Source organism: Marmota flaviventris, chromosome 17 (genome assembly GCF_047511675.1).
Source record: "Marmota flaviventris isolate mMarFla1 chromosome 17, mMarFla1.hap1, whole genome shotgun sequence".
Classification (NCBI taxonomy): domain Eukaryota; kingdom Metazoa; phylum Chordata; class Mammalia; order Rodentia; family Sciuridae; genus Marmota; species Marmota flaviventris.
The window spans coordinates 36,085,084-36,111,016 of NC_092514.1; the positions used below are offsets into that span (position 1 = coordinate 36,085,084).

General features: G+C 41.7%; 1 long non-coding RNA gene and 2 pseudogenes across 2 annotated transcripts; 2 read left to right on the plus strand and 1 right to left on the minus strand.

Moving 5' to 3' along the window:
- Nucleotides 1-250: 250 nt before the first annotated feature.
- LOC114084647 (schlafen family member 5-like) lies at nucleotides 251-16,753 on the minus strand (annotated as a pseudogene).
- On the plus strand, nucleotides 1,617-23,143 carry LOC139702313 (uncharacterized). 2 transcript variants are annotated; one of them, XR_011704905.1, is made up of 6 exons: nucleotides 1,617-1,702; nucleotides 1,779-1,878; nucleotides 14,586-14,718; nucleotides 15,354-15,454; nucleotides 16,106-16,141; nucleotides 22,136-23,143. It is a non-coding gene; the product is annotated as an uncharacterized lncRNA (long non-coding RNA). The 2 variants fall into 2 exon arrangements; XR_011704906.1 differs by having other exon boundaries at nucleotides 14,586-14,645.
- LOC114084648 (SWI/SNF-related matrix-associated actin-dependent regulator of chromatin subfamily E member 1 pseudogene) lies at nucleotides 9,740-11,154 on the plus strand (annotated as a pseudogene).
- Nucleotides 23,144-25,933: the final 2,790 nt, after the last annotated feature.

Below are 25,933 nucleotides of genomic sequence, written 5' to 3' on the forward strand. Positions count from 1 at the left end.
CAAAACTTATAATTTGTAGCTTGTGGTCTTACATGTGGAAACACCCTGCCGGTTCCCAGCCTCCACAATGCCAGACACATTACCCCCTCCACCTTTCACTTTCCCTGCACACCGTACTCAAGCATTTCTGCACATGACTGGGCTAAAAATAATGAAAATATCTGAATCTGCCTGGCACATGTGGCTTCGAGATCTTCCCATGATTACTTTTTCTCTCACTGAGAACTTCCCTAACATGAATATCCAACCCCTCCCTACACACACACACACACACAGACACACACAATCTCTGAGTCTCAGGGTGCTCTCTCTGATATCCCCTATTAATATCTAAAATGCCTGGTACCTGCATTTATTTAGTGTCTGCCCCCAGGAAGAATCTTAGGGGTCTTATTTGCCACATTATCCCCAGCCCCCAATGCTGACAAGAACACAAGACTTAATGAATGAGTGCTTACTAAAGGTCTGATGCTTACACATTTAGATCAAGTAATTTCATAGTTAACTAGAGTTGAGGTCTATCTTAACTTATGACCGGCATGCTCCCATCAGTTAAAAACTCTCAAAATATACAAATGCTTCCTTGCCCTGGAAGCCAGACAGAATAGAAGACTGTATAAAATGGCTGGCTCATTCTCTGGGAAATGATCCCAAACAGGATGTTTCTTACCAGGCCTGAAAATTGACGGACACCGTTGAACACAATGTTACCAGTCAGAATATCCATTGCATCACTGATCTGCACGAATGGATCCAATTCCTCATTGAGCTGAGATATTGTTGTCCTCATTGCCTTTAGAAATTTATCTTTATTATTATTATTATTATTATTATTATTATTATTATTATTATTTTTGCTTCAGTTGTTTTGGTGAAAAGCACAGCAATGTCCCTGGGGACACTTCTCTGACACTTCTCTGCTAGGTAGATCACTGTCTCCTTCAAGCCCAAGAACTCAACAGTTTCTACACTACCTGGAACACCCCAAGTCCAGTTAGGTTCATGGAGCATCACCAGGGATCCAAGGGGGACATTAGGAGGAGGATTTTCTCTGACTGTCTGCATCACTTCTTGTAGCTATTGAGCTATTTCATCTTCATGGAGGACTGTTCCTGTGAGCTCTTCTCTTGGAAACTGGTCTGAGAGAGCAGGGAGGCCACTGCAGCTCAATTGGTTGGTCTGAGAGTAGTCTAGAAAAATCCAGAGAATTCCTGGACAATCCTTTCTTCTCTGAGTGATGGTTTTGGCCTTCTTATACCAATCCCCATCTTTGGTGCAGAAATTCTGAGCTTCATCCACGACAATGTGTTGAATCTCTGCAAAGTCATGTTTCATGAAGTATTTCCGGGTTACTGCCTTGCATATTTTTTTATTGCTGGAAGTGTAAAAAACAAAACAAAACAACAACAACAAAAAAAAAAAAAAACCACAGTCAGATTTCTTCAATCAAACACAAAGGAAGCCTACTCTATTCTTAAACTCTCCTGGACCTGGTAAATGCAATAGAAATCTTATCACATAAACTTAAAGCCACACCAAAGTTACTCAAGAAAAGAAAGTGAACATAGTCAGACTGAGTACCTCACAAACTTCTTCAGGGGCTGGTTCTCACAGACGTAGAGGATTTCATGTGGTTCACAATGGAACACATTCCTGATCTTCTGCATGACCTTCAGGGCCACGGTGGTCTTCCCTGACCCAGGTAAGCCATGAACAAACAGCTGTCTTGTCTTGTGAAGGTTCTTTGAAAGCAACTCATACTGTTGATCTGTGAGCAGGTTCCAAGTCTCAGAGCCCAGCTCTTCACTTACAAAGGATTTGAAGCCAAACAAGACTCTCACAAGGGACCGTAACAGAGTTTCCATGTGCTGGATGGTGGTAAGATTATAGGACTCTGGGTAAATTTGTGCTACTGAACTATGTGGTGTCACTGGTGTTCCGACCGGATTCAGCTGGAAGAACAAGGGAACAATGCACACTCTCCCAGTGTAGCCTCCTGTGTCCACCAGCCTCTGCTTCAAAGAAGAGGCAACCTTCATAGAATCATCCTTGAACCTCTCATCCCACTTCCTGAAAACAGTGTAGAGGATTGGGGTGTTGTTCTGGGAAATCAGAAGGGCATCACAGATAACACCCTGATTCTCTTTCAGACCCAAGTCCACAGCCCAGCTTCGAGAAAAAATCAGTATTCTCGGGAGACAGGGCGCATTTCTCTATCTATTAAGTCTCTAAGGCCTTTATGTTCTGAGCAGAGTTCCTGGTAGAGGCTTTCTGGAGTATACGCAACTCTGTGTGATGATACTAGACAAGGAAAGAACTAGAATAAGTTAGAGAATCCCAGACAAGGAATAATCACCAGCATATGTACCAGATCCAGCCATCACTTGGGCTCCATCATGTGGCAGTACTAGGTTCTACACTGGGAAGAAAAAGATGAACAGGGCTTAGGAGCTGATAAGTGGCTCTCCTAAATAGAGACAGCAATATTTATGACACAAAGTCATAAAGGCTACTGGAAAAGAGTCCACCAAATATTATGTGAGCATCAAGGACAGGGACACTTTCATATGAAAGTCTTCATGAAGAGGAAGACAGTTAAACTGATTCTCAAAGGGTGACTTCAGGTAAGCCATTTGAAAGGTGGAGAGCAGTGAGATAGTCAAAATGAGGTTCATGAACAAAACACGGGTCCAAGAAAGGAGTGCTTGTTTCAGGTACCCCTGAGGTACCTCCAAGCAGTCTCCATGTCAAAGAGGAGCAGGCAAGGACGGGGAGAGAGAGGGAGAGGCAAAGGTGGGAAGGAAGTCCTTCATGTGCCATCTTAATACCTGGCAAGCGTTGTACACTCTATGGCTTCATTTAAGGACCTTCCATAAAGCAAAACTAGGTATGGAGAACAGATCCATGGCTGCGTTGGGTTAGGGTTGGGAGACTGTGACCACAAGGGGGCAGTATGAGGGAGCTTTATTTGCAGGGGGGGGGGATGGAGATTTTTGTATATTAACTGTGCCGATGGTTACGAAAACCTATACATATGTTAAAACTTTTAGAACTTAGTAACAAAAAATCTACTTTGTGTACATACATTTTTAAAATATCTTTTGAAAGTGGTATTTAAAAACACTTTTCCATAGGGCTGGGTTGTAGCTCAGTGGCAGAGCATTTGCCTCGCCCATGTGAGGCACTGGGTTGGATCCTCAGCACCACATAAAAATAAAATAAAGGTATTGTGACCACCTACAACTAAAAAACAAATGTTTAAAAAAGACTTGGATATATATGTATATATGTATGTGTTTAAGATAATATATTATTAAATACATAATTAATTTCAGGGGGAGGGTCACGTGCCCTAATTTGGAATCTAATCAAAATTATGAACTCTTTTTTTTTCCTCTTCCAAAAAAAAGAAATCAATACACTCAAAATTTGAAGTTCAAATTTAAGATAGAAGGAAGAGTCAAGGGTGAGTTCAGATTTCTGTGCTTGGCTAGAAGAGGACTTTCCAACAGATCATTTGGAACAAATAATATAAAAATGATATGTAATAATATGGAGACTGTACAGGAGAAATAGAAATAGAGGATTGTCAGAATGAGAGATAAATTTTGGAACTGCTTAGTTGGAGATATCTATGAAGCTGTCCAGAAAGCAATTGGACACACCAATAAAGTGTGTCTGGGTTCAGAGAAGGGCTGTAGATATTTTCTATAAACGTGGACTAGCAGGGTACTGGGGGCACATGCCTGTAGCCTCAGCTACTCTGGAAGCTGAGGCAGGAAGATTGCTTGAGCCCAGTAGTTCAAGGCCAGCCTTGGTAACATAATGAGACCTCATCTCAATAAACCAAAAACAACAACAACTCAAAAAAACAATTTGACTAAACTAAGGGTATTGCCTACTACTAATGTGATTTAACATTGTTCTAGAACAATTAATCAATGAACTCCAACAAGGACAAAAATGCATAAATATAGGAAGGTTAAATTCAAAATTATCTTTGCTTTCTGCCTTTATAAGACCATTAAGTAAAATGTTTAGGAAGTGGCATAATGCATACCTTACTTTTATCACACAGTAACAGGCAGGAGCTGATCAGAGAAAATGAGATAAGTAAGTTAAATGCACACTACACGGTCCCTCTCTGGAGAGAATGGCATAGCTGCTACAGAGTCTGGGGTTTTTAAGGGCTTTGAGCCCCCTTTTTCTAGTCTTGGTTTCATAATGTATACTTTAATACTCAGAATGTATCCTACACATCAATAATTAACAATCAGAAATTACTATAAAAAATTTCTAGTCTAAGCTGAGCACAGTGGTGCAGGCCTGTAATCCCAATAGCTTGAGAGGCGGAGGCAGAAGGATCATGAGTTCAAAGCCAGCCTCAGCAACTTAGCGAGGGCCTGACTGTAAATAAAATATAAAAAGGGCTGGGAATGTGGATCAGTGGTTAAGTGCCCCTGGGTTCAAACACTGGTACAAAAAAAAGAAAAAGAAAACCTAGTCTAAGAATATGATTTAATAAGTAACAAAATGATTCTAATCTTCTTCTAAAAGAGAAAAACTCTGATGTGATTCTGTGTTGCTGAAAGCATAGCTGGAGGTATGTTTTGGGTTACAATACGGCAATGGAAGTCTACATTTATAAGCAATCATTACTACTTGGAATCTATCCTGAAAGAACATTTGAATTATTTGTAGAAAAATATATATCGGAGAGAATGTTTTTTAAAACAGAAAAAAAGGCCAGGTGTGCTTGCTCAGCAACTCAGAGGCTGAGGCAGGAGGATCACAAGTTCAAGGCCAGAATTGTCAATTTAGCAAGACCCTCAGCAACTTGCTGAGACCCTAATTCAAAATGGAAAATAAAAGGGGTTGGGGATACAGCTCAGTGCTAAAGCACTCCTGGGTTAGATTCCTCAGAACCAAAACAAAACAACAAGGAAAAAGTTAGATATCATCCTTTAGACACCATTTGAAAATCCATCGAAAAAGGGACTGTGGGGCTGGGGTTGTGGCTCATTGGAAGAGCTCTTGCCTACCACATGTGAGACACAGGTTTGATCCTCTGTACTGCAAAAAATAAATAAAATAAATGTATTGTGTCCATATACACCTAAAAATATTTTTTTAATAAAAAGGGACTGTTAAAATAGAACTTACTACATTTTATCTTTTAATTTCAGCTGGGCGTATTTAGATAGGTTTCCCTATATGCTTATTAATTAAATTATATCTCTGTTGCTTCTGTGTGCATAATATACTCATAATTAAAACTACTAAAATTAAGAAATTTGGTGGTGGGGGGGTGCAGATACTGGGAATTGAACCCAGGGATGATTTGCTGCTGAGCTACATCTGCAGCTCTTTTGATTTTTTTTATTTTGAGACAGGGTCTCACTAAGTTGCTAAGGCTGGCCTCCAACCTGTGATCCTCTGCCTCAGCCTCCTGAGTTGCTGTGTTCAAATGAAGAAAATCTATGTTTGGGAATACTATTAAATACTTTATACTTAATAAAAGAATCAAGGAAATCTGTGATTAAGTTCATGAGGAGATGAAGACACACACTACTTGGACTCAGCCTGGGCTTACATGTACTGGAGTGCACCCATCCTCACTGATGAAAGACACTTCACTATGTGAAGATGCTATAATATATTTGGCCATTGTTGTGATCATAGATGTTGTTTTCTGTTTAAAGTGATACAAATAGTGAATTTATGAGTATTCATGGGCAGATCTACAAGGGTCTACTTCCTCTGATGCACATGTATACATTTTCTCTAGAAACTAGAGAAATTGTTGAAGGGTAGAGTTTTGGAAATAACTGACTACACCAAGCAATGTCCAACCCATTTTTCAAAAAGATTAGACCAACTTAAACTTCTGGCAGTGATGAACAAGATTCTGTTTACTTACAAAAATCTTCAAAACATGATTTTTTTTTCTATTAATGATGTTAAATGCATTTTATTCTTCATTAATGGATTGAGCATCCTTATAAGTTTATTGTACATATGTGTCTCCTTTTCTGAGAAATGAATCTTTATATTTCTCATTTTTCTATTGGGTTGCTTTTACCTTTAAAATTTTGCATAAGTTCTCTATTTATTTCTGAAACTAATCCTTCATCAGTTTATGGGTTGAAAATACCTTCCTTAAGTTTTTAGTAATAGCTTTTCACAATCTCTAAGGTATCTTTTGAGGAACAGATGTTCTTAATTTCATATAATGAAACGTATCAAGCTTTTTGTTTAATATTTTTCGATCTGGTTTAGGAAATCCTTTCCTACCCCAATGACAAAATTATTCACAAACAGTTTCTACTGAAAGTTTTAAAGGTTAGTTAGTAATATTGGAGTCCTTAAACTTCCTGAAATTGACTTTGTATGTTAGTGTAATATAACATTGGAGTAAAAAACTTTTTTTCTTTCTTTCTTTCTTTTTTCGGGGGCGGGGGAAGGTGAGGGTGTAACAAGGATTGAACTCAGGGACATGTGACCACTGAGCCACATCCCCAGCCCTATTTTGTATTTTATTTAGAGACAGGGTCCCTCTGAGTTGCTTAGCACCTCACTTATTGCTGAGGCTGGCTTTGAACTCACGATCCTCCTGCCTCAGCCTCCTGTGCTGCTGGGATTACAGGTGTGCACCACCACAACTGACAAATAATTTTTCTCTATATGAAGAAACAATCAACATGTTCCAAAGAAACCAGAGATGACAAATTACCTGGAAAGTGACGTTTCTGCAGTACTTTCAGCCTTTCCAAATTCTGAGTACACACAGTCCTGCTGGGGGGCATGGAGGGTGACAAACTCAGCTCAAGGAACATCTCAGAAAGTCTGCGACGAACTTAGGAAAAAGAAAAAAACAACATAAGTTTGAAATGCAAAAGGAAGAATTCAACATATAGCCGAGCTGTGACATAACCCAAAGCTATATGACCCACACATATTTGTGACTATATCTCAGGTCAGCCCAGAAAAGCCTTCTGAAATATTGTGGGGAAAATATAGTATGAGGCAATAGTAAGTTTTAATTGTGTTATGTTCAAAGTGTTTGTATATTGTTAGAATGCTATTTTAAAGACATATGATTAGAAGATATGAAGTTCAATGGATACAGACTTTTGAGGAGATTCTGAAAAATTTAGCTCTTCTGAACTTTTGAAGAAGTTGCTACTGATTTTCTTTTGTCTAATTTCATCTCAGCTTTTCTTTCCCAAGGTAGATGCATAGCCACAGCCCTACTCTTTTTTAAAAAAAAATATTTATTTTTTTAGGTGTAGATGGACACAACACAATTCTTTATTTTTATGTGGTGCTGAGGTTTGAACCCAGGTCCGGCACATGCTAGGTGAGCGCTCTGCTGCTGAGCCACAATCCCAGCCCCACAGCCCTACTCTTAAGCTCAGCAGTTTCAGTTAGTAGCACATGTTGATGCACAAAAGGAAGGAACGAGGATAGCAAGGGAAAGCCCTGGTGGGCTCGGGGTTTTGGTTCAGAAATAGGAGTGGAATATACTGTGTAGTTAAAAAAAAATCTAGAAGAAAAGAGTTTGAAAGTTTTTAATTACAAAGAAATGATACATGCTTGAGGACATAGATGTGCTTACCCTGATTGGAACATTACACCTGTACACATGTATGTAATCATCACCTGGTGCCCCATAAGCTTATGCAAACATTTATCTATGAGTATTTTATCTATGAATAAAAAATAAAATAAAATGTAATTCGGAAGTAAGAGACCCAAACAAGAATAAGAAGTCAGAGGAAAGTGGAAGGACGTTAAAAAGGGAATATCTCTGAAAAAAAGGAATGTCCTGAATAACTAAATGCAAGAAAGGAAAGGAGTAGACTTTAATAAGAATGTAAGAAAGGCTGTGAAAATAGAAATAACTAATTTAAATCAACCCCTTAACCAACCGCTAATGGGGCTCTGACCCTGGGGCATCTGTCAAATGCAGAATGTTCAAGATGGACAGAAGGAGGAAAGGAAAATGACCTACCAACTGCATCCATAGGAATTACTATCAGGCAGCTGCCATTCAGGGGAAAAAAAATCTCTGTTTCCCAAGATTTCAATGAACACCACACTGCCCTTTCCTCTCTGCCCTCCTCCCCTGAAGCAAACATGCGGATCATTTGCAGACTTGCTCCTGACCTGGCTTGGCTTGCATCATCCAATCTACCCACTGCTTTGTGGTCAGTGGCTTCACTTTGTTGGCTTTCAGTTGCCAGGCATTGGGCACTTTGGCAAACACCACGCAGCAGAATCGCTCCACCTTCACCGCACAGACATAACCACGGAGGGCCCCCTTATCATGAACATCAAGGAATCGGATGGAACATTGAGTTGTATGCCTCTGTGTACAGAAATGACGGACAGGTAACTTCTTAATGCAGTGTTCAACAGAATTCTTGAACTTGGAAAGATTTATTTTCTCCTTTTCAATCCAATGACTTGATGGGTCTCATCATGTACACCCAAAAATACATAGCCTCCCTCAGCGCTGGCCAATGCAGAAACACACCTGGCGAGCCTCTCTTTAACACACTGTGACAGAGCTGCTGGGAACATTTGAAATTCAACGTGCAGGGGACTCCATCAAGTTGAGTTTCTCCAGGTACTGCAGCTGTACTCTATCAAATAAAGCAGCAGCCGAGTCCTCTGTGTCGTCTTCACGGTGTGCACCAGCCTGAGCTTCCTGTGGACTCAACAAACTGGAATCAGTTTTCTCTTTCAGGAATACCAGTGCTTTATGAGAATCCATGACATTGTTAGATGATCTATATCTGTGGTACAAATTAGAGCACAAGGTGGCAAGTGGCACACCTGAGACTTTTGTGTTCCATGACGTCACAAATATTAAAAAGAGCTTGCCCTGTTGCATCTCATCTAAATAACCTTCAAAAACTGGAGGTAGATCCAACCCCTCTTCATGAATCTCATGATTGTAGTCTTCATCCTTTATCTTGGCCTTGATCACTCCCCCTCCAGAGTTCAGCAGAGCACATACTGCTTGCAAGATGTTTTCATTCTGTTTCACCCGCAGTAGAGGCTGGTTCATATCCGTTCTTTGCTGAGTCCCTAGGATGACTTCTCCTGCATCTATAACAAACTCAGCAAAGTTCGTTTCCAAATCAATCTTGAGACTCATCTTCTCAGCCCTTGAATGACAACCCTGAAAGGTTCTCCTAAAAGAAAGAACAAACAGATCAGGGCAAAGAAAGAAAAAGCAGGAAAATCAAGGGGTTAAGTCTACCCTTCTGCAGTTGGTCACTTCACTGATTTTCATATAGCATGAGGCCAAATTCACCTATAAATGGAGGGGGCAGGGCAGATGGAGGAGCCAAGTCTACCGGATGCCACTGCCACCACAGGAACGCTGTGATCTGAGTAATGAGTTCTGCCAACTTCTCTGAGTGGCAAGGGCTCTCAGGTCACCTGTGAAAAATAGAAAGGTTTACAACAATGCTCGTGGACTGGAGCTGGAATGCAACTAGGAAGCTCTCCTGGTCAGAAGGATCTCTGGGGCGAGAGCCTACAGAGTGGGAGAAAATCTTGGCCAGTAACTCCTCCAACAGGCGATTAATCTCCAGAATAAATAAAGAAACCAGAAAACTTAACAACCCAATCAATACCTGTGTACTAAACAAACTTCTCAAAAGAAGAAATACAAATGCCCAACAAATATATGAAAAAGTGTTTAACATCTCTAGCATTCAAGGAAATGCAAATCAAAACTACACGAAGGAAAAGGGAAGCGAAGCCGGAGCTGCGGGCGCTTTTTCGGCCCGCGGTGTCTCAGATTCATTCTTAAGGAACTGAGAACTTAATCTTCCAAAATGTCAAAAAGACCATCTTATGCCCCACCTCCCACCCCAGCTCCTGCAACACAAATGCCCAGCACACCAGGGTTTGTGGGATACAATCCATACAGTCATCTCGCCTACAACAACTACAGGCTGGGAGGGAACCCGGGCACCAACAGCCGGGTCACGGCATCCTCTGGTATTACGATTCCAAAACCCCCAAAGCCACCAGATAAGCCGCTGATGCCCTACATGAGGTACAGCAGAAAGGTCTGGGACCAAGTAAAGGCTTCCAACCCTGACCTAAAGTTGTGGGAGATTGGCAAGATTATTGGTGGCATGTGGCGAGATCTCACTGATGAAGAAAAACAAGAATATTTAAACGAATACGAAGCAGAAAAGATAGAATACAATGAATCTATGAAGGCCTATCATAATTCCCCTGCATACCTTGCTTACATCAATGCAAAAAGTCGTGCAGAAGCTGCATTAGAGGAAGAGAGTCGACAGAGACAGTCTCGCATGGAGAAAGGAGAACCTTACATGAGCATTCAGCCTGCTGAAGATCCTGATGATTATGATGATGGCTTTTCAATGAAGCATACAGCCACTGGCCGTTTCCAGAGAAACCACCGCCTCATCAGTGAAATCCTTAGTGAGAGTGTGGTACCAGACGTCCGGTCAGTTGTCACAACAGCTAGAATGCAGGTCCTCAAGCGACAGGTCCAGTCCTTAATGGTTCATCAGCGAAAACTAGAAGCTGAACTTCTTCAAATAGAGGAATGGCACCAGGAAAAGAAGAGGAAATTCCTGGAAAGTACAGATTCATTTAACAATGAACTTAAAAGGTTGTGCGGTCTGAAGGTTGAAGTGGATATGGAAAAGATTGCAGCTGAAATTGCACAGGCTGAGGAACAGGCCCGAAAAAGGCAGGAGGAAAGGGAGAAGGAGGCAGCAGAGCAAGCCGAGCGCAGTCAGAGCAGCATCACTCCCGAGGAAGAGCAAGCGGCAAACAAAGCCGAGGAGAAGAAGGATGACGAGAGCATTCCAATGGAGACAGAGGAGACACACCTCGAAGAAACAGCGGAGAGCCAACAAAATGGTGAAGAAGGCACGTCCACTCCAGAGGACAAAGAGAGTGGGCAGGATGGGGTGGACAGCATGGCGGAGGAGGGGACCAGTGATAGTAACACTGGCTCAGAGAGCAACAGTGCAACAGTGGAAGAGCCACCAACAGATCCCATGCCGGAAGATGAGAAGAAAGAATAATTGTTGCCTTGTTTTATGTGTCCTAAATACTTTTTTAAATGAAAAAAATGTTTTTTGGTTTTAATGGTGTTATGTGGTCTGTGTATTAATTTTTTTCTTGTCTGTTTCATACCACCAAAGGCTTTTTGGACCATGAGTGTCATGAGCCCAGTGGCACAGTCAGTCACCTTTCTTAACATTGTAAAGATGGCTTTTTTCTTTGGATCTTGTTGCTAGCCCTCATCTGCCGAAAGCCTCAGAATTTAAATTAATTGAGAAAACACCCACCTCTTTTAGAGAGTTATCCTTTGATGCTGCAGAATCTCCTCTTACAAATGCCTTCCTCCAGCTCACTTGGGTGCTTACCAAAGCCATAGCTTTAAACCTTCCCAGTCCCTATCAACAGCTTCCTGAAAGTCCCCTCTCTTGTGTATATGTGCACAGAGTACATTCTTGAGAACACAATCATGAGTGTGTGTATATTTTTTCACTTTTTATTTTAAATCAGTGTCAGATATCAAGAGTTGTGTTAAAGGCTACAGTGTTGCCTACAACCAACTATCCTTGGATCGTACTGATCCAGAGTAGTCTCCACAGTTACAGTAGTTCCTGGCTTATGACGTAGTCATTAAAATGAACATAGCACATTTTTGTTATCTATACTGCTTTTTTGTTCTGGTTAATATTGGGTGCATTCTGGTAAATTCATCCTTTGTACTGGGGGAAAAAACACTTTTTTACCAAGTTTTCCAAAGACAGAATAGATCACAAAGTTAAGGAATGGAATGTTCTTGTAATAGACTAGATAACTTCATAATGATTAGCCCATTCCAGAAGAAAAACAGCTGGGAATTAAGTTCATCCACATGAAATTGTTTTACAATAAACAAAACATTCAAAACCTCAAGGCTCAGGATCCCATAGATCAGAGCCTACCTCCCTTTTTGATAAACTTAGTATAGTAAAGTCTTGGAGACTAGAAGAAAGATAGTTTGTCACACGTATGCTTCCAAAAAACTAGAATAGATTTTTACTGAATAGTGGTATATCTGATGGTATATGTTTCTTAAAGGTCCAAATGTAATAAAAAAATGAAAAAAAAAAAAAAACTACACGAAGATATCACCTCTGGCAATTACTAGTCTGAATGGCAATTATCAAAATACCAACAATAATAAACGCTGACAAAAATGTACAAGGGTATACTTGTACATTGTTAGTGGGACTGCAAACTAGTACAACCACTCTGGAAAGAAGTATGGAGATTCCTCAAAAAACTAGGAGTTTGGGCTGGAGAGTGGTAGAGAGCTTGCTTAGCAAGTTTGATGCACTGGGTTTGATTGTCAGCACTACGTATAAATAAATAAAATAAAGGTCTGTTGACAACTAAAAAAATATGACATAAAAATAAAATTATTCAAAAATATAAACCTAGGAATGGAACCACCATATGACCCAGCCACCCCACTCCTTGATATTTTTCCAAAACTAAAATCAGCATACTCTTGCAATACAGCCACCTCAATGTTTACAGCCACACCATTCACGATAGCTAAACTATGGAATCGACTCAGATGCACATCAGTAAATGAATGGATTAAGAGACTGTGGTTGATAGACACAGTGGAGTTCTAAGCCATGAAGTTACCAGGCACTTTCTGGTAAATGGATGGAAATGGACAACATCAGGCTAAGCAAAATAAACTAGACCCAGAAAGTCAAAGATCAAATGTTTTCTCCCCTAGGTGGAAGCTAGAATAAAATAAAGGAAAGAAGGAGGGAAGGATAGGATAACCTAAAGACACATGGTTGAGGAGAAGAAGAAATCAAGATGCAGAGTGGAGGGTCAGAAAAAGGGGAGGAAATGCAGAATGAATACTTTGAAAGTCATCTTATGTGCATATATGAATATAAAAATAAAATAAAACAATAAAAATTTTTAAAAAGGTCAAAGAGAGCTCGTTCACAAGCAACCATACATGGGGTATATCCATAACTACAAGATACCATACATGGGGTATATAAATACCAGAAGCTTATTTCTCACAATTCTGGAGTCTGGGAAGTCTAAGATGAAGGAATCTGTTAAGGACCTGCTTTGGTTAAAGATGGCACATTTTCACCGTGTCCTCATATGGTAGAAGCTATTGGTATAAAAACAATCAAGACATGAGCTATTGTTATACAAACAGATAAGATAGATTTATGGAACAGAATAGAGTCCAGAAATAGACCCACACACATCTAGACAACTAACTTTCAACACAGATACAAAGTAGAGTAACTGTAATCTTTTCAATAAATTGGATTTAAGAAATAGATAAACATGTGCAAAGAAAATAAACTTAAGTTTCACGTTGTTTACAAAAACTTGCTCGAAAATGCCATAGACCTAAGTATAAAACTAGCAACTAGGGCCGGGGTGCTGGCTCAGTGGTAGAGCGCTTGCCTAAACATGAGAGGCACTGGGATAGATCCTCAGCACCACATAAAAAAAGAAATTCATTAAATAAAATTATAAAATACAAACAAACAAATAAAACAGTGTGGAAATCAATGAAGATTGTCCCAGTGAGAATTGTAAGTAATTTTCAGAGCTCAACTGAAACAAGTTATACTGCTTGCATTTGGCAGAGACTCAAAGGCAGGCAGGGGCATGAGTTTGCCCTAATCTGAGGTTGTGGGTGTGGGTAAGCTGGGAGTGGGCTTACTAGAAGCAGGACATCCTCTGTGACTGGTCTGGAGATCATTTTGACTTTCTCTGGTTGGTCCTGAGTTGGAAGTGGGGGCAGGGACTAGGGAAGCCATTAGTTATTGACCAAGTCCTGACCATTTGGGGCCAGTCATTGCAGAGGTTATAGGTCACAGTTCTATTTTTATCCATGGTCTGGCCATTGTCCATAGGAATATTCAAGCTCTCAGTCTCTCTCCACTTGGTCATTTTCTTGCTTTCAAGATGAGAACCAACTCATGAACACATGGAAATCCAATATTCACTGCTTGAGGTCATATCCACAGCAAACTATGGCAAGATCTTGACCTTTAGAGCACAATCATCTGATGAGAGTAGCTGTGCAGAAAAATGTAAAACTCTGGAAAGAATCCAGTTGACTAGTCTCATGACCATTATGATAAATAAAAAAGTACTTTAATAGTGCCTGTAGGAACTTGGAATCCCTAGAGCCCAACCCAGACCAAAAGAACAAATCCCATAAGCCATGAGGATCAATCTCATACAACCAAGACTCCTTTTCTGTAAAGTGACTACATATCCTTGTTGGCTTCATTGATTCAAGCACATCAGGAAGTACAGGTAATGGCACAGATGCCACCATGGCTAACCAAGAAGAAATCTAGACCAAGGCCGTGTCCATCACTACTTGTGTTAATGACGGCTCCTCACTACTTGTGCTAATTTCTATATAGGGAAGAGATAGAGATAGTATCCTTTTTTTTTTTTTTTTTTGAGAGAGAGAGAGAGAGAATTTTAATATTTATTTTTTTAATTTTCGGCAGACACAACATCTTTGTTTGTATGTGGTGCTGAGGATCGAACTCGGGCCGCACGCGTGCCAGGTGAGCGCGCTACCCCTTGAGCCACATCCCCAGCCCGAGATAGTATCCTTAATAACATCTGTCAGAGCTAATGGTAAGTTTCTTATATATATTCTATGTGTAAGACTCTCACTGATGAGAATCCTCTTCTGATTATGCATATAAACAAGGAGTTGATAATTCCTCCTAGGCAGTGTCCCCAGATAATCATGGATGGTTTTCTTTTAGGTCTCATGCTAGAGGTGAAATATCCAACCTTGTGTGATTTTTTAGAATTAGGGTTTCTTTGTGTAAATATGAACAGCTCTCATGGTATTTTTCCTGAAGTACAGGGAATGTTAGTCTAGGTTTAAATTTTGCAGTTGATTCCATTCCTGGCTGAAGAGAAGGACAGATCTTAGAAAGAACTGATATTTTGAAGTTTCAGGAGAGTTGTAGGTTAAAGATAAGGGGTCTAGACAAGTGAAAGAGAAGGAAGGCACCAACTGAGGAGAGATCAGAAGAATAAGATGGAGGCAGAGAGGCAACTGGAGAGCAAGGAGGGGAAGGCTTTTCTAGAGAAATGAGCCTTATATGTTACAGCTTAAGTATGTCCAGTTGCTCACTGTCATTAGGAAAAGAATGTTTTTTTTGTTTTGTTTTGTTTTGTTTTTGCAGGAGGGGAGATGATAGGGATTGAACTCAGGGGCACTAAGCCACATCCTCAGCCCTATTTTGTATTTTATTTAGAGACAGGATCTCACTGAGTTGCTTAGCACCTCACTTTTGCTGTGGCTGACCTTGAACTCTTGATCCTCCTGCCTCAGCCTCCTGAGCTGCTGGGATTACAGGTATGCACCACTGTGCCCAATTTAGGAAAAGAATCTTGGAGTGAAGCAATTTTTGATTCAGAGTTTCATTTGAGAGCCTCCATATCAGCCCCAAACTGCTGCCCAATTGGTCTTATAAAACTGACTTATCCCATTACTTTTCTAAGGTGCTTCTCAAATGAGCAATTTTGTTCACATGCTCCCCCACGTGGTCATTAAAGAGCCAAACCATCCTTGAAGTTATGCTACTTCAAAGGGCCATGAATTAGTAGTATACATATAAGAGCAGTTTTTCCAACGTAAGCAGAGGATGTAGACTTAGAACACCTTAAAAGAGATGACAGCCATCAGTGGGAATGTAATGTTTATGAACTTTGTGTCTCATGTTACCAGCCTCATGTTTGGCCATCTCTGATCCCAGATCTGACAATCTGTGTCCTCCTGCTGGCTGGATCAAAGCCAAGACCCCAGGACAAAAATCTTAAGTCAGGAGAAGAACTCTATTCTGGTTTTATTGATGACCCACAGCCTAATTTGTCCAAATGTCCAGTCCAGGGAGAATTGCAAACTCACTGGTCTGCAACGCCATCTTGAACAGAGCCTTCTAGGATCTATGCCTGTGTTGTGTCTTGTGATTCTTCTTACAACAAACACTTTACTTTTATTTTGCAGGGCTGGGGATGAAACCCAGGGCCTTGTGCACGCTGGGTAAGTGATCTATCATTGACCTCTATTTCCATTCCCTGAAAAACAATTTCAAACGGAGCAACACAAAAGGCCTAAAAGGGAATAGCCTGATTGTCACATGGATACCAGGCAAATGGTAATCAAATAGCCTGATTGTCCCATGAATACCAGGCAAATGGGAATCAATATCAAAATCCAGGTGCCAAACTGAGGATAAACAGCCACATCAACACAATGAAAGAAAAGTTCAGAACTAGTGCTGACTTACCACAACAGTGCAGGCTCAACAAGCCACTTGTAGCAAGGTGCAAGGGGTCTCTGTAGGCACCAGACCTGGGCGTAGCCTGGGACCCACAACAACAAGGAGTGTAGATGGTGTCTTGTAGGAAACTCCAGAAGAACTGTGGACATTAATGAAAACCACTCAACTGAAAAAAGGTACAGGGTATTTATGGAGAGCTTGCTATAACAAGGGAAATAGTCACCATTGCTTGCAGTTGGCAGAGGTCTGATGACAGGGGAGGGAGTGGGAAATCTTCCTAGGGACAAAAAGACAAGCTTGGGTAAGGTCTGATTTGTGGTCATTAGTGAGGAAGATGAGGCAAGCAAAGTCGAAACGGAGCATCCTCTGTGATTAGACTGGGAAACCTATTTGGCTTCCTTGGTTGGCCCTGAGTTAGAAGTGAGGGCAGAAATTAGGGAAGCTGTCAGTTACTGGACAAGTCCTGACACTTTTGGCCAATGGCTCTGGGGGCTGTGGGTTACCCTCCTGGGCTGGTTGCTGCAGAGGTTGTCAGTCAGAGTTCTGTATTTATTTATATTTGGCCATCGTCTCTGTGTATATTCAGTCCCTCAACTATGAAACTTCTAGAGAAAGTAAAGGAGAAAATATTTTTTCCTTGGGTGAAGCAAACATTTCATAGAGATGCCACTAAATGCAAAATACATAAAAGAAAAAAAGAAATGTTGGACTTTAAGAACTTTTCTTTGACCTTTGCCTCCTTGCACCCTTGAAAGCAATATGGATCAGCAACAGCTCTATTGGAGCCATGCACAAAAATTTGGCCTGGGTTCTTGATCTTTCCGCTGGAACTGTAGCTCAGTGGTAGAGTGCATCACCACATTTGTGAAGCCTGAGTTTAATACTCAGAACAAGAAAAATGTCAAGAGCTTCGTAATGTTTTGAACAACCAATAAAAAAAAAATAAAATAAGAAAAAGAATGAAAACAAGCCCCTGATTGGAAAAAAAGAACTTGTAATCTAAGTTATATAAAGAACACTCACAAAGTAAAATAAGAAAACAGGCTGTGTCTCCCTCTTGAGCTTGCCCCCATTCTCCTTTGAATATCTTTCTACTTTCCTAAATAAATCTGCCTATGCCTTTAACTGAGGCTTGCTGTAATTCTGTAATTCTCTTCCCTGCTAGTCCTGAATCAAGTTCCCACTTCTCTCTGGGGAACTACTTGGATCCTTCTTGAGAGACATCTCTTGTCTTGTGAGAGAAAAATTCAGGACCACTCAGATCAAGATACATGTCAGAGCTCCTGTAGCATGGGACAAGCATGCTTGGCAAATAATCAGCAAAGTTTTCAGAGGACATCATTCAAAGATGGAGGATGGGAAATTCACAGGCAGTCACTTGTCAAACTCCACCAACAATAAACACCAGGGGGTAGGGGGGCTACTGAACGAGTGTTCTTACAGGAACTAATATGAAAACCCTTCATCTAGGTGGAGCTATTAAATATTCCTCCTTCAGGAATAAGCATCTGACTCCTTATGTTCAAGTTCCTTGAAGAGTTTTACACACACATTGAACAATGGGTGGCCAGTCACATGCCATGGAGCCAGGGTTCCCTAAAGATTGTGAGATGAACGAAACAGGGGGGATTTGAGACAGACTCCCTCCAAAACTAAGAACAACTTCTTGATAACTAGTTTCTCCGCAGGATTGCAAACAGCCCCTTTTGAAATTAATGCTTCAAATTGTTTTAACTTCTGAACTTCCTCTCACTGAGAATAAAATCTTCCTCCTGCTGAGGACAGATGCCAAGGAAGTTGAGACTGACCAGTTCTCTGGCTGACTGAATCCCAACATGTACATTTCCTGCCTTTTGTTTCATTTTTGCCCTCTCATTTAAAAAAAAAAAAAAACTTTCCTCACCTTGAGTTCTCTGAGGGTAATGATTAGAGACAAAAGTCTATATCTTACTTCAAAGCTGGCTTTGAATAAACCTATTTTCCTGCCCCCCCCAAGTTATAATAAAACAAACAACCCAATGTAAAAATGAATAAGAGATTGAACATATACTTCACCAAGAACGATACATAAATAGCGAATACCATGGGCTCTCCATTTCTGGTTTCTGCACCTGTGGATTCCACCAACCTCAAACGGAAAATACCTGAGGAAAAGTTTCATCTGTACTGACTATGTTCAGACTTTTTCCTTGACATTATTTCCAAAACAATAAAGAGCAACAACTATTTACCTGATATTTGCATCTTAATTGGTATTGTAGGTACCCTCCAGATGATTTAGAGTACTTGGGAGTATTATGTAGGTTAGATGCAAGTACTACGCCATTTTGTATGAGGTGCTTGAGCATCCTTCGATTTTAGTATTCACAGGGGGATCTTAGAATCAATCCCCTGAGGGAGGGCTATCAGCCCAGGAGAGAATGTTCAGCATCATTATTTGCTAGAGAAATGCCATTAAAACTACAGTGAGGGCTGGGAATGTAGCTCAGTGGTACAGTGCATGCCGTGCATGCTTAGCAAGCACAAACCCTGGGGTTGAATCCCCAGCACGGCCAAGAAACCAAAGATAAAACACAACAGAAACTACAGTGAGGTACCACTACCTACCTATGAGAACATGTAGTAGAATGGCTCAAATAGCTAATGATACCAGGTGCTGGCGAGGCTGTGACAGAATGCAAACTCTCCTGCTAGGAACATGAAGTGGTACAGGCATTTTGGAAAAGAGCTTGGCAGTTTCTTGAAAATAAACTTACCATCTAACCCAGCCATTCCACTCTAGGGTATTTTCCCAAGAGAAATGAAAGCATGTGTTTATTCCAGGACCTGTACATGAATGTTCACAACACTTTTATTTGTATAAAACCATAAACTGCAAACAAAACAAAAGCCTATCAACAGGTAAATGGAGAAGCCAATTTCGGTTACCCAGACAATGGGACTTTGACTCAGCAATAAAAAGGAAATGACAAGGATGAATTACAAAAATAATTATGCTCATTAGAAGAAGCCAGACAAAATAGGACATGGTTCCATTTGTATATAATTTTAAAAATGCCAAATAATGTATAGTGTCAGAAAGCCATTGGATTTCACTTGGAGAGGTGGGTAGGAGTACAAGGGAGAAATTAGAAAAGAGTACAAGGAAACTTTTAGACGTACCATCTTGATGGCAGTGAGGATTCCACCTATGTCGCAATTTATCAAATTGTGTGTTTTTATTTTCAGTGCCGGGGATCGAACCCAGGGCCTGACAAAAATTGTAGACTTTATGTACAGTTTCTTGTCTCTCAATAATACATCCATAAATCGATTAAAACCTTATTTATTGAAAAATAATTTTAAAGTATTTATTGTAATATCATTAGCTCAAAACCCAGCAGGAGATTTATGTGCCTGCTAGCTGAGTTGTTTTTTTTTTTTCATAGAATCTAAGTCTATGATGGGATTAGTGTCCCAGATTCTGCATACTCCTGATGGAGACTTTTCTATATCTTGTATATTCATTTGATTATGATCCTCCTGCTCTTTCCCTAGCACATTTTTTTAAAAAAATATTTTTATTAGTTGTGGATGGACCTTTAATTTTATTATTTATTTATTTACATGTGGTGCTGAGGTCAAACCCAGTGCTTCACACATGCTAGGCAAGGGCTCTATCACTGAGCCACACACAACCCAGCGCTCCCTGGAACATTTGAATTTTTACTTCTCAGACATGCCAAGTCCCCTCTCAGTGGAAATCCTGTGTGTGGCCTGGAACACAACAGGCTGTCCTGACTTCCAGAGAAAATGACCCCAACACGAGGTGTTCTCTTTTCCCTTGCCATGCGTAAAGCAGGAACTGTTGTGCTTCAAGGAATTGCCCATGTAGGTTCTCCGGCCCCCAGCAGTCTAGAACACCTCTAAGACACCGGGTCACAAGGATCTATCCTTCTGGTCTGTGAATCTGTCCATTAGTGTCAAGAAATACTAATCATGAATGGTTGCTTACTTAATGTCCTGTTACCATGGCAATAACACTGAAATCAATTTCTATTTTTCTGATAAGTAGAAACACCTGTAAATTTTCATAATCAGATGAGGAACTAATCACATTTCCTTCTTCTTTGACTCATGGAATTAGTAAAACTCAGGATGAATCACTTTATTTAAAGAGAAGAATCCCACTTACATAAATCATCTGACCCAGGATGCTTCATACTTAGTTGTTCACCTGAAATCCGGGGCAGGAATCCTCACCGCTACCCCGACAAAGGCATGAGAGATCATTTTTTTTCCCCACCTACACATCCCCACATCCCGGCTTCCCCACCTCCTGGTAGGGCAAAGCCAGGAGAACTTTGGCCACGCCCCATCTCCTCCTAGGGGCGTGGCTCTGGACCTCCACCTACTGGGGCCTTCTCCACCCCACCTCAACCCCATCCACCTGAAAACACCCAGCAACTACTGCCAAAGCCCTGAGGTCAAGCCTGCCCCAACTCCCTCCTGTACTGGTCCGGAAGGATTCTCTTCTGGCTCTTAAGACAGTCGTGTGCAAAAGGGAAACAAATTGACTCGCTGCAGCCAGCCTCTGCGGACAGAAGCCTCTGCGGACAGAACCCGCCCAGCTCTACTAGCCACTTTATGCAGCATACAGGGATTCATGCATGGGCTATGCTGGGACCTGCCCATCCCTTCTGATGCTGTTACTATGTTCCAAGCCAGGGGCTTATGGGAAAGGCTGGGGAACAGAGCCTCTTGTCGTAGAGGGGACACTAATTTATTTGTCCCCCAGACCACAACCTCACTTGGCTTCATCCGCAGGATCCTGGGTACCCGATTTAGTTGTTCCTCTCAAGTCCTTACTACTCCTGAACTGTGGGAAAATTCACCAGGTTTGGTTTAGGAAATCTTAGGCTGTGCTGCTTGAGGTTTCTCCCGCATTTTCAGCCTCCCAGTCTGGCGCGCTCCACAGCCCTCTGTCCTTGGAAGTTGCTACTAAGTTGCTAACAAAGCAAATCCCTCAAGCAAGAAAGGAGTTCTCAGGGCAGTGCCCAGATCTGGGGAGTAGGCTGCCTTTGCCAAAGCCCTGGTGGGTGCAGACCTAGCGCCTTTAAAGGACCCGTGCAGGGGATCCAGGAGGATTCAGTACCCGTCAGTGTTTCTCCTCTGCAGTGTGTCTCTCTCCTGGAGTTAGCCACAGAGCCTCCCAAGTCCAGAGCAGAGACCTGACCCTGCAGACTCAAATGCTTATATCTGCTGAGGTTGGTGATGTTTGGGGGCGGGGCATTGTGTAAGAGGCAGAGGGAAACCCCACGATTGCATTTACGTGGACTAGGAAACCCATCTCTGCATAGGGAATCCTGGATGACTATGAGTGAGTGGGGTGGATTGAGGGGAGGGAGAAGGTGAGTTGCTTTTTCTTCCTTTTTATTTAGATTTGCAGGTCTTATCCCCACACTGGGAAGGAAACCTAGGTGTAACCCCCACGTCCTCCAGGCCTCCCTGGACCAGCTCTGGCCCTCCGTGAGATGCCCCGGGCTCGGGCGTGCTCTGCAGGTCTTTCCCCTTACCACCTCAAAGTCCCCCTAATTTCTGCTTAAATTGCTGCTCCAAAGGCTTCAGCTCCCAGCCAAATGAGCCAACAAGGGAGTGAGGGAGCCAGTAGCTGGAGGCACTGGGCAGCCCTGAAAGCAGAAAAATAAAGCCTTTCTTTTGCACCCACTTTCCCAATAATTAAAGAATATTGATCCACCTCCTTTCTTTTGCAGGTTCTTCAGTTTGTTAAAGGGTGATGCCTGCTACTAAGGACTCCAACTGAGGCCTGCCTGGGCATAAGTGGGGCCACTTGGGCCCACAACAGCATGCTCTGTCAGGGGCATTTGGTGACCAGAAAGAGAAGCTGTTCTTTGAATGGGTCGCCCACTGCAGACTGGACAACACAGCCTTGTGCTGAACTCAGTTCAATTTGTTCCTCTTTTTTCTATTATCAATGTGGGTTAGAGTCTGTAAACAAGTCAAAATAACACCTGGCACTTTGCCAGGGGAATGTTAGAGTTCGTAAACAAGTCTGGATGGTGCCTGGCAAAATGCCAGAGGGAGTGGTTTGAGAAGTAACAAAAGGGAGCCATTAAGTGTGGAGATTCCTTATTGGTTGACTGATGTATCTAGTTTATGTTAATTAGATAAGCTGTGTGGAATGTGCTTTGGTGAAATGTGCTTTGGTGAAGCAGTCCAGAGACCCCCACCCAGAAGACTCTTACCATAATTAAGCAGAAACCCACATCATATTTGTCACATGTAAGTCTCTCTTCTTATCAGAGAGCTTTTTGCATAGCGCATTAGCTATCTGCAAAAATCTGCAGAAGGCTTGTCATTTCCTCTTTTTGTTAATTGCCAGTTTTGCAGGAAAACAAACACACTTGTGAAACATCTATTTAGAGGATGGAAAGAAAAGCACTTGCTATTGTAAAGGTTAAATTTAAGTTTTGCTTTTCTGTAAGTTTAAGTTCTGTTTTCCTGGAACCCGAAACTTATGTCAAAAACAGTTACTTATGTCAAAATGTACCCTGACCCAACACCCCCTGACAAAACGCATGATTATTCTATAATGGTTATTTTGTAACAATCCCACCCTCGCACCCTAACTGCCATATGAACTTCCCTGTTTAAACACTGCATTAAAACTCTGCTTAAGCTGTGCTCAGGGCTCCAGCTTCTCTCAGGAGAGCTCTGAGCCCCAGCATGCTGGTCCAATAAACCCCTTTGCTTTTGCATGAGATAGTCTCTTGGTGGTCCTTTCCTCCGACGTTTGCCCAACCCTAACACTATGTGAACCTCCTAGCTCCCCCACTCACCCCCCACACTGGATATAAAATTCAAAGAATTTCTCTACTCATGGTCCAGGGGAGAATTTTTAGGCAAGAGCTTCTATGGACCCTGCAATTAAGAAACCTGCTTCTCGAAAATTCCTCAGGTGTCCAGCCTCTTCTGTCCTATTTCACTGAGTACTCACGAAGGATCTGGCTACACCAAGCCCCACCCTCCGAAATTGCAGGCAGATAGATGTGACTAATGTTGCTTCCTGGTGGTGTCTCAGGCTGGGAACCCAAGATCCAAAAGGGTACCCACCGCAGCTCAGGGAGCCCAAGGGAACTAGGAGTGGACTTCCTGGGGGCTGATTTGAGCTGAACCTTCAAAGGTTTAAGTAGCACTTGGGTGTTTCCTGGAGCATTCAGTCCATCCTGACTCCAAGTGCTCCTCTTCCTGCCCTTCCTCAGCCTTCTTAAAATTCCAGTTAGCAGATGATTCTCCATCTTCTCTCTTTTCAACTCCAGGGCCCAGGGTTCCTAGGACCCCTGGAACCAGCTCCGAAGACCCTCTCTCCCCCCATGCACCGTAGAATTCAAGTGGACCTGGCTCAGGAGACAGTGGTCTATGGAACCTTGCTCAGAAAGACCCTCCAAAGAATCAGGCCCAACCAGATCTTGTGAGGCTGAAGAGAATGTGGAGACTTTGAACTAATGGGAAGGGAGCTGGGTTTAAATGGGTCTTTGTAGAACCCCATAGGTCTCTGGGGAGGCTCATAGCTGCTCAAGCACATGCAAATCCCTGCCCTGAGAGGAGGGTATTGCAGCCCTGCTTATTTCTGGCACTCAGGCAGTCACTTCCAGACATCCTGGGAAGATAAGAGCTCTGGCCAATTATTCAAGGCTGAGGGGAACAATGCATTTAAAAACTGAACCTCAGCCTTCTATAGTCATTTGAGGGGATTGGGGATCATTTTTTTTTTTTAGTGGTCAATGGACTTTTGTTTTTTTATTTATATGAGGTGCTGAGAATCGAACCCAGTACCTCGCACATGCGAGGCAAGTGCTCTACCACTGAGCTACACAGCCTCATAGGGATCAATTTTTAAATGCATTATCAAATAGCTAAGGTGTACAGAGAGCACAAAAATAATAAATTAATCACTCATGTATCATGAGTAGTGTATAAATCATTCCTGTGAGCTATGTGAAACCCTGGAATTTGGTGCTGCTTCTTGGAACTCTTCTGGGTACCTTGCAAATGGGGCATGACTCATTCAATGAGTCATCAATGAAAGATGACTCCTGTTCCTAGGGGAAATTTCATGCTTGTCATAGAATTCTCTAGTTCTTTTAGCCATGAATTTAAATCCCAGGTGCCCAGAGATGGGTGTAACCTGATAAGTCCCAACCATGTAAGTTTTTCCCTTTTTTGTTATTCACACTGAAACCCTGTGATGTTCCTACCTATAAAATAAACATGCAGGATTTTGTTCCTTTGTTACATCCAGTTTCTACCAGAACTGGTCGCCCACCAGACCTCCCTATTTCATCTATTTTTGTGTCTTTTGTCCTATTACTTAATAATACTCTGGGGGCTAGGGCAGTGGTACAATGAATGCCTAGCACGTGTGAGATGCTGTGTTCCAACCTCAGCACCACATAAAAATAAATAAAATAAAGGTATTGTGCCCAACTACAACTAAAACAAACAAAAAAAACTCTGAACTTTTATTTTCTCAGCCAGCCCACAGCCTGTGTTTGGAGGACTGTTTGGTGCTGTGTGGGTCAGCACCCAGGCATTCCCTATTCAGCTTAAACAAGAAAACCTTAGCAATACATTTGTGTCTACCCTGCTGGTCTCAGATCCTCATCCCCCACTGTCCTCCGCTCACTATAATCACTGCAGCGTTCCAAATTTGAACTTTCTGTTCTCATGCAGTTCTTTGTGCTTTTAGTATATGTGTACCTGTTCCTCATCGATACACAACTTTGTTTCACACATTTAAATATATTTAAATGGTAAATAGTACCATATATGTAGTCAATAGAACTTGCTCCTGTTCCTTAACATTTTGCTAAGATTTATTTGTGTATGTAGATAATTTTTTGGCACTATTGTATGAGCTGGGTCCTTCCTGCTCATCATCCCCTTGGATTCCCAGAGTATCCAGGTCTCCCAGATTCTCTGCAAAAGAACAGTATCCAGCAGCTTCCAGGTCATCAGTGGGCCAATATAACATTTCTGTTTCCATCCTCAATCCCAATCTCCTGCACCCTTTTCCTGAAGTGGCATCCCTTTTCTCCACAGAAAAGTCTTAACTGGGCTTCTCCAGAAATCTTCACCATGGCTAATTTTAGGACTGTCAGCAAAAAGTCTCTGCAAAAGAGTTCAATGTAGATAAACTTCCTATTTTTGTGTTGCACTGTCTTAATTGGCCACTGGCTGGGAAGATATCAGCACTTCAGGTGCTAGACACCCTCTTACTAGTTTTTCACAAATGTATCCAGTATAGTAGTTTGTGGAAATGTGCAAACAAGGCCTCTGGCCTTGAGCTGGGCTTCACAGAGATGTCTACATTTTTAAGAGAAGTTACCAATTGGGCTCCATGGTAACAGCTGGCAGGGGAGGAAAGAAAGGGGAGAATAAGCTCTCCCCTTCTCAGGTGTTGTCCTTGAAGGGTTAACTTGCCCAGAATGGTGAAAGAAAAAAGCTGCTTTATGTGAACTTCTGCAGACTGTGAACTTCTGAGCCCCTCC